Source organism: Tachyglossus aculeatus, unplaced genomic scaffold, assembly GCF_015852505.1.
Source record: "Tachyglossus aculeatus isolate mTacAcu1 unplaced genomic scaffold, mTacAcu1.pri scaffold_138_arrow_ctg1, whole genome shotgun sequence".
In the NCBI taxonomy this organism is placed as follows: Eukaryota; Metazoa; Chordata; class Mammalia; order Monotremata; family Tachyglossidae; genus Tachyglossus; species Tachyglossus aculeatus.
The window spans coordinates 151112-160875 of record NW_024044865.1 but is presented as its reverse complement, the minus strand read 5'-3'; the positions used below and the strand labels follow the sequence as shown (position 1 = coordinate 160875).

The 9764-nt window shown below is 48.2% G+C and overlaps 1 pseudogene; it reads left to right on the top strand.

The window, feature by feature from the left end:
• Nucleotides 1-963: 963 nt before the first annotated feature.
• Nucleotides 964-9764, top strand: LOC119923047 (annotated as a pseudogene).

Here is a 9764-nt window from a genome sequence, read left to right as displayed (position 1 = left end):
ACCCTCCATTCATGAAAGAGCTCTGACTTCACTCCTGAAATTGTTGGTAGGTGGAGGGAAGACTACTCTACCCATTGGACCACCCCCTACAGACGCCACAGCCCTCATTCTTATGGGAACTCCAGACACGAGGAAGACCAACAAGACTGGGAACGAGGAGTGGGCTGAGTCTAGCAAAAACAAGTGTGATGGGCTTAAAAAGAAAGCAAAAATAAACTTACAAGAAGGAATAAGGAAGGAGTTAGGGGGCATTTGCTAAGGGTACAGTGCAGAACAGCTGCCAGCACCATAAAGTCCATCAACAGGACCCAGAATTATTGTTTTAGCACCAAAATGAGCAAGGCACAATTTTTCTCCTTAGTAATGAATAGGCTTGGCCCGAGAATTGGGATGAGATTCCATGGAGAAGGCTCGGGGAGAGTAGTGATGATGGAGAAATGTCTGGGAATGGAATGTCTGAAGAAACTGGAATTGTTCAATCCAGTGAGGAGAAGCCTGAAGGGCCACTGATGATGGGCTCCGAGTCTCTGATGGGGTGTGTTCCATGGAGAATGAGGAGTAGCCGGACTGGGAGAGCCCAATGCTGTGCCTGGGGGCGGGGGGGGGGGGGGCGGTAGAGTGGGAGGGGGGGCCGGCAGAAAAAGAACATGCTGCACCTTGTGCTGACACACACCCGAGCCCGGGAAGGGTGGACCCAGGAACCCAGGAAGGCTGGAGAGTGTGAGCAGGAGAATCTCAGATAAACAAATACTCCAGCCAGAACCCAGCACTCCCAACCAAATTTACATTAAAGCTGGGGAGATGTCTGAAATCGAGCAGCAGGGGTCTCTCCACTGTTTACCCTGCCTTGCCCCAACACACACACATTGATTGCATAAAGCCTAGACTGAGTCTGAACCAGGATGTGATTGCTCCACCATCCCATTCTCCTGCCTCATCTCCCCCAGCAGATCCTCCAGCCCCATGGAGAGGGGAAACCAAACTGGCGTCTCCGAATTCCTCCGCCTGGGACTGCCCAACTTGGCAGGGCAGCGGCAGCTCCTCTTCATGCTGTTCCTCTGGTTGTACCTGTTTAGGGTTCTGGGGAGCCTGCTCATCGTCCTGGCCATCAGCTCTGACCCACACCTGCACACCCCCATGTACTTCTTCCTCACCAACCTCTCCCTGGCTGACATCTGCTTCCTGTCCACCACGGTCCCCAAGATGCTGGTCAACATTCAGACCCAAGACAAATCCATATATTACTCTGGTTGCCTGGCAAAAATGTACTTCTTCGTTCTGTTCGCAGGTCTGGAACATTTTCTCCCCACTGGAATGGCATATGACCGCTACGAGCCCATATGTCACCCCCTCCACTACACCACCATCATGAGCCCACGGCTCTGTACCCTGGTGGTTGCTGGTTCCTGGATCTTCAGTTCCCTCCACGTCCTAACACACACCCTATTGGTGGTTCGCTTATCCTTCTGTACCAATCGGGAAATTTTTCACTTCTTCTGTGAGCTTTACCAGATCCTAAAGCTTTCCTGTTCTAACATTTTCATTAATGAAGTAATCGTGTTTGTCTTTGCAGTAGTGATTGGGGTAGGTCCAATCACCGGCCTCCTGTTCTCTTACCTTTGCATCATCTCCACCATATTGAGAATCCCATCTACAGGGGGTAGGTGGAAAGCTTTCAGCACTTGTGCTTCTCACCTGTCTGTGGTCTCTTTATTCTATAGCACCACCCTTGGGACCTACCTTTGTCCAACATCTACCCAAACATTCAGTAAGGGCTAGATAGCATCTGTTCTGTACACAGTGGTCATCCCCACAATGAATCCCTTCATCTACAGCCTGAGGAACAAGAACATGAAAATGTCCCTGAGAAACACATTCAACAGGAAAAGTGTCTTCTCTTGAGGACTCTGATACGCTGATTCACCTGAAGCTTATTCTTCTGAGAAAGTTTAGCCAGCTCTCGAAGGTCACATACTTTTTGTCATGTAAAATTTGGTTTTGTTTGTTTTTTGTAGGAGAGGGCCAAACTCTCACGTTCCGAGTGAGAGTTTACCATCCTCCTTTATGGTCACCAATATTCTGTTGACCAGAGAAGCAGTGTGGCCTAGTGGAAAGATCAGGGACATGGGAGTCTGAGAAACTGGGCTCTTATCCCAGCTCACCACTTGTGTGCTGTGTGACTTTGGACAAGTCACTTAACTTTTCTGTGCTTCAGGTCCTAAACTGTAAAATGGGGATTGAGTACCTATTCCCCCTCCTACTGAGACTGTGAGCCCACTGTTGGGTAGGGACTGTCTCTATATGTTGCCAATTTGTACTTCCCAAGCGCTTAGTACAGTGCTCTGCACATAGTAAGCGCTCAATACATACGATTGATGATGATGATGATGTACAATTTCGTTTTGTCTGTTTGGGGGCTTTTAGACTCCTGCGGAACCCCTGGGGAAGGGGGCTGGGATGTACTTGTACCCCCAATATTGGATCAGAGTGAAGGCTAAAGTTCTCCCATCGTGACTGGGAAGAGGCATCGGTGCTCCTGTGTGCTGGGACCAGGGTTCGTTACCTACCTGTGCAGGTCGTCTTGGGGTCAGTCAGGCAATGAAGGACCTTGTGCTTGAGAGAAGCAGAGTAGTACATTCCCAGTAAGAGTTTACCATCCTCCTTTATGGTCACCAATATTCTGTTGACCAGAGAAGCAGTGTGGCCTAGTGGAAAGATCAGGGACATGGGAGTCAGAGAAACTGGGCTCTTATCCTAGCTCACCACTTGTCTGCTGTGTGAATTTGGACAAGTCACTTAACTTTTCTATGCTTCAGGTCCCTTATCTGTAAAACGGGGATTCAGTACCCATTAGTACATTCAGTACGCTGAGAAGCAGCGTGGCTCAGTGGAAAGAGCCCGGGCTTTGGAGTCAGAGGTCATAGGTTCAAATCCCAGCTCCACCAACTGTCATTTGTGTGACTTTGGACAAGTCACTTCATTTCTCTGTGCCTCAGTTCCCTCATCTGGAAAATGGGGATTAAAACTGTGAGCCCCATGGGGGACAACCTGATCACCTTGTAACCTCCTGAGCGCTTAGAACAGTGCTTTGCACATAGTAAGCGCTTAACAAATACCGTCATTATTATTATTATTATTATTATTATTATTATTATTACCTGTTCCCCCTCCTACTGAGACTGTGAGTCCTACTTGAGACTTAATCATCTTATAACTGCCCCAACCTTTAGTACAATGCTTGGCACATAACCTATGCCATTATTATTAGGGAAGCAGCATGGCCTGGTAGACCTAGTATGGGCCTGGGAGTTGGAAGACCAGGGTTCTAATTCTGCTTCTGCAACTTCTCTGCTGTGTGACCATGGGCAAGTCACTTCATTTTCTGGGCCTCATTTACCTAATCTATGAAATGGAGATTAGGATTGTGAGTCCCTTGTGAGACAGGGATTGTGTCCATCCTGATTATCTTATATCTATCCCACACTTAGTACAGTACCTGGTGCATGGTAAGCACTTAAATACCACTTAAAACAGAAAATCTCCTGGGACATCTCCCTAAGCAAAGCCCAGCAGGGAGACCAGGCACTGAGAGTTTGTGTCTCTCTCACACGGAGCTGGGGGATCCATAATCTGTGGGGCCTGAGGGACCAGAGACTCCTGCAAATAGTCCTGCCATAAGCCCCACTCACACCACCACTGCACCTGTGGTTGGGGACGCAGCGCTTCTGCTTGGAGCTCCACTTCTCCTCATCCCTCTTTCCCCTCAGCTACACTGATTGTTCCAGGACGAGTTCCCCACCACAAGGCCCAGCAACCGAAGGGACAAAGGAGTCGGACAGTGCAGACAGCCTTCCTTGCCCGACTGAACCCAAGACAACCTGCACAGGTAGGGAACGACCCCTCCGTCCCAGCACACAGGAGCACCCATGCCTCTTCCCAGTCACGATGGGAGAACTTTAGCCTTCACTCTGATCCAATATTGGGGCTACAAGTACAGCCCAGCCCCGATCCCCAGGGGGTCCACAGGAGTCTAAAAGCCACAGTATTGGGGCATTCTGAAAGTGAGATATGACCTCCCTACTCACATCAAACTTACAACAGCACTGAGAACAGTGCTCAGCGCTTAGAACAGTGCTTCACACATAGTCAGAGCTTAACAAATGCCATTATTAAGTATTAATTCACCAAACCAGCACTCTTCCCCTCTTCAAGGCCCTGCTGTGAGCTCACCTCCTCCAGGATGCCTTCTCAGACTGAGCCCCCCTTTTTCTCTGCTCCTCCTCCCCTCCCCACCACCCTTACTCCATCCCTCTACTCTACCCCCTTCCCCTCCCCATGGCACTTGTTCATATTTGTACAAAATTATTACTTTATTTTATTAATAATAATAATACTAAATATTATATATAGCTCTATTCATCTATATTGATGGTATCGATAGCTGTCTACTTATTTTGTTTTGTTGTCTGTCTCCTGCTTTCAGTCTGTGAGCTTGTTGTTGGGCAGGGATTCTCTATATCTATTGCCGAATTTGCTTTCCAAATGCTTAGTACAGTGCTCTGCATAACAGTAAGCGCTCAATAAATCTGATTGAATGAATGAACCATTACTATTTTCACTGAGCCTTTCAGGGAACAGGAGAATGTCTGTCTCATTCCATAGCCATTACTGAAGACACTATACCCCAAGATCTCAGTGCATAACAGGTCCTCTTTATTAAAAAATCCCACTGAATCCCACATAACGAGGTGCACCATCCCGGTACAAACAGATAGATACACACTTTTGTGGCAACTAGTTGTGCCTTTTATATTCTAAAGCACCCCCACTAAAAGTCTTCCCAGTTGCTGCTCTGCACACAGAGGAAGTCCCTCCCTCCTTTTAATGAATCCTGGAGAGGAAATTTCTACTTTCTGGTGTTGCCTACAGTCTTAGTTCCTCCTTCTTTTGATGATCACAGGTTTGAAGCATTTTTGAGAGAGCCTTAGTTAGCCTTGCAGATAGTCTGCGGGAACCCTCAGAGGGAAGTTCCTCCTTTGGGTGATGCAAAGAGTGGGTCTCTGGAGGACTCTTCCAAGAATGAAAAATTAGTTCCCAAGATGACCAAGCAGTCTGTCCAAGGCCATCCAATGCAGGCTGTATACACTATCTTTCTGGTATCACTTATCCTGCAGCTTATGGGCCCTATACCCAATGGACCACTGGCCAACTGGTAACAGTCACTCCCCTTAATATCATGTAAATGGTTAGGGATAACTCATCTAATATCCCTAATTTACCCTCTAAGTCATCCAATAAGACAAGAATCTAAGACCGACAATTCCTGGGCGAGATCTTGAGAAGCAGTGTGGCCTAGTGGATAGAGCATGGACCTGGGAGTCATAAAGGACTAGGTTCTATTCCCAGCTCCTGCCACTTGTCTGCTGTGTGACATTGGCCAAGTCACTTCACTTCCCTGTGCCTTCCCTGTAAAATGGAGATTGACTGAGAGTGCCCTGTGGGACATGGCCTGCATCCAACCTGATTAACTTGGATCTATTGCAGGGAGGATGATGATGATGGTATTTGTTAAGCACTTACTATGTGCTAAGCACTGTTCTAAGCGCTGGGGGGATACGAGGTAATGAGGTTCTACCACGTGGAACTCGCAGTCTTAGTCTCCATTTTACAGATGAGGGAACTGAGGCATGGAGAAGTTAAGGGACTTGCCCAAAGTCACACAGCTGGCAAGTGGCAGGGCCATGATCTGAATCCATGACTTAACAGTCAAGCCCGTGCTCTTTCCATTGAGCCACGCTGCTCAGTACACTGCATCTGGCACATATTAAGTGCTTAACGAAAACCATAAAAATGGTCCATCCACCTGGGTTGAGTGAAGTAGATGGCTGGTGTCCCAGATGAGATCATGGATGACAAATTTTTATCTTGAGAGGCAGGTTGGCCCAGTGGCGAGAACTCGGGCCTGGGAATGAATAGGATCTGGGTTCTAGTCCCAGCTGTGTCACTCGTCTGCCCTGTGACCTTGGGCAAGTGATTGAACTTCTCCGTGCTACACTTACCTCATCTGTAAAATGTGAACTATGACTGTGAGCCCCACGGGGGACATGGAAAGTGTCAACCTGATTGCCATGCATCTACCCCACGGCTCAGTACAGTGTCTGGAAAATAGTAAGAACTTAATACCATTTAAAAAAAGGACAAAGCAAGGTGAGGATTTGCAGGGGAAGTGGGGTGGGACATGTTTGAAGTCTCCTCAAACATGGACATGTCTCCTCAAAAATCTCCAGTGGCTACCAATCAATCTGTGCATCAGGCAGAAACTCCTCACCCTGGGCTTCAAGGCTGTCCATCACCTCGCCCCCTCCTACCTCACCCCCCTTCTCTCCTTCTACAGCCCAGCCTGCACCCTCCGCTCTTCCACCACTAATCTCCTCACCGTACCTCGTTTGCACCTGTCCCACCATCGACCCCCGGCCCACGTCATCCCCCGGGCCTGGAATGCCCTCCCTCTGCCCATCCGATGTTAGCTCTCTTCCTCCCTTCAAGGCCCTGCTGAGAGCTCACCTCCTCCAGGAGGCCTTCCCAGACTGAGCCCCTTCCTTCCTCTCCCCCTCGTCCCCCTCTCCATCCCCCCATCTTACCTTCTTCCCTTCCCCACAGCACCTGTATATATGTATATATGCTTGTACATATTTATTACTCTATTTATTTATTTATTTTACTTGTGCATATCTATTCTATTTATTTTATTTCGTTAGTATGTTTGGTTTTGTTCTCTGTCTCCCCCTTTTAGACTGTGAGGCCAATGTTGGGTAGGGACTGTCTCTATATGTTGCCAATTAGTACTTCCCAAGCGCTTAGTACAGTGCTCTGCACATAGTAAGTGCTCAATAAATATGATTGATTGATTGATTGATTGAAGTGGCAGGAAGGCTTTGAAGACCTAACTGGTCAAGGGCCATCACAGGTGAAGACTGCTGGTTACTAGGATTGCTCCAGAAGGAGGGCTGGCCCTCAGGACTGAGGGGCTGGAGAAAGTTGGGCTGGGGGTATGATCAGCATGGATCAGCCAAGCTGGACCAGAACCTCCAAAAGGAGTTTCATGGCTCCAATCACCTAGAATCCCTCCAAGCCAACTAGAATTCCTTCATACTCCCTGACACAGATTTCATCCTGCAGTATTTAAACCCGGGAAATGTCTAGGCTTAACAATGGATTCAGGGATGGGGGAGAGTATACTGCCTGGAACTTGGAGGGGTTAGTTAGGTGGGTTTTCCTCCTAGAGCAGGGAGAAGAGGGGGATATGTTTACCTTTCATCAAGGGTTTCTAGAGCATTTAAAATCAGCCATCTCATCATAACAGCCATTTTCAGGATTATATTAGTATTATTGTTGAGCACTTACCTCATACTAAGCCCTGGTATTTAATCACTGGTATTTATTGAACACCTGTGTGCATAGTACTGTACTAACCTCCTGGGAAACCACGGCAGAAGAGGGTAGGCATGCATAATCTCTGCCCTCAAGAAAAATACAAGACACGGTCTCAGTTCTCTGGACCCTGACCCCACTAGGTAAGGGAAGAGAGACCCACAGAAGAAAAAGAACAACAGTAAATTACAATCCAAAATAAGAGCAATTTGATGCTAAAGTCCCAAATTATCAAAATTTAACAAATGGCTACAACAGCACATAGGGGCGGGGGGAATTATCAAGATTCTCTCCAATCAAGAGTACTAGAGTACAAATACCTGCAGTCTTTCCCAGTGTTTCCTAGGTAGTATTGGCTTTATTTTCATCCTGGAGGGGAGAGGAAGAAGACTCACCTGGCCAACCAGCGGTTCATAACAGACCGGAGCTTCCCTCTACTGGGGACCCTGGCCTCAAGGATGGCCCACCCACCACTCCTGATAGAGATCTGGCTTCACTCCTCAAATTCTTGCGTGGGTTTTGAGGAGACTACACTAGCCATTGGACCACCCCCTGCAGATGCCAGAAGTCTAATTCTTATGGGAAGTCCATAAATGTGGAAGACAAACAAGACTGGGAGCAAGGGCTGGTACTGAGTGTTGCAGAAATTAGTATGTTGGGCTTAAAAAGAAAGCAAAAATAAACTTATTAAGAAGGCGTAACGAAGGAGTTGGGGGGCATTTGCTAAGGGTTGGGTGTGGGGCAGCTGCGAGCACTGTAAAGTCCATCAACAGGACCCAGCAATATTCTTTTGGCACCAAAATGAGCAAGGCACAATTTTTCTCCTTAGTACTGAGTAGACGTATCCTGAGAAGCTGGATGAGATTCCATGGAGAAGGCACCAGAGGGAGCAGTGATGATGGAGAAATGTCTGGGAATGGGGTGTCTGAAGAAACTGGGATTGTTCATTCAGGTGAGGAGAAGCCTGAGGGGCCACTGATGATGGGCTCCGAGCCTCTGACAGGGTGTTCCACGGAGAATGGAACGGAATTGGGACAGAGAGCCCAATTCTGTGCTTGGGGATGGGGCAGAAATAGAACCCGCTTCACCTAGTGTTGACACACACCCAGGCCTGGAAATGGTTGACCCAGGACTCCAGGAAGGCTGTAGAATGTGAGCAGGAGAATCTCAGATGAACAAATGCTCCAGAACCCAGCCCTCCAAACCATAGTTCCAATAAAGCGGGGAAATGTATGAAATCGAGTGGCAGGGGTATCTGCACTGTTTACGCTGCCCCAGCAATTATACATTGAACTACATAAAGTCTAGACTGAGTCTGAACCAGGATGTGATTACTCCTCCATCCATTCTCCTGCCACATCTCCCCCAGCAGATCCTCCGGCCGCATGGACAGGGGAAACCAAACCAGCATCTCAGAATTCCTCCTCCTGGGACTGTCCGACTGGGGGGAGCAGCGGCAGATCCTCTTCATGCTGTTCCTCTGGATGTACCTGCCTGGGGTCTTGGGGAGCCTGCTCATCATCCTGGCCATCAGATCTGACCGGCACCTGCACACCCCCATGTACTTCTTCTTCACCAACCTATCCCTGGCCGATGTCTGTTTCCTGTCCACCACAGTCCCCAAGATGCTGGTCAACATTCAGATCCACAATTAATCCATATCCTATGCTGGGTACCTAGCGCAAATGTATTTCTTCATTCTGTTCACAGCTCTGGACCACTTTCTCCTAACTGGAATGGCTTATGACCGCTATGTGGCTATATGCCACCCACTCCACTACACCACCATCATGGGCCCACGGCTCTGTGCCCTGATGGTAGCTGGGTCCTGGATTACCAGCAGTCTCCATGCTCTGACACATACTTTAATGGTGCTTCGAATATCCTTCTGTGCAGACAACAAAATCCATCACTTCTTCTGTGAACCTATCCAGATCTAAAAACTTTCCTGCACCGATCCACTCATCAATGAAATATTGCTCTTTGTTCTTTCAGCTCTGTTAGGTCTAGGTCCCCTCACGGGACTTCTGTTCTCTTACTATCAGATTTTCTCCACTGTTTTAAGAATCCCATCTGCCGGGGGAAGGTTTAAAGCCTTCTCCACCTGTGGCTCTCATCTGTCTGTGGTCTCCTTGTTCTATGGCACTTCCCTTTGGGTCTACTTCAGCCCACGGTCCACCCACAAGGCCAAGAAAGACTCTATCGCATCTGTGATGTACTCAGTGGTGACCCCCATGCTGAACCCTTTCATCTACAGCCTGAGGAACAAGGATATGAAAGGGGCCCTGAGAAAATTCATCAGTAGGAAATATGACTTCTTCCAGAGACTGTAA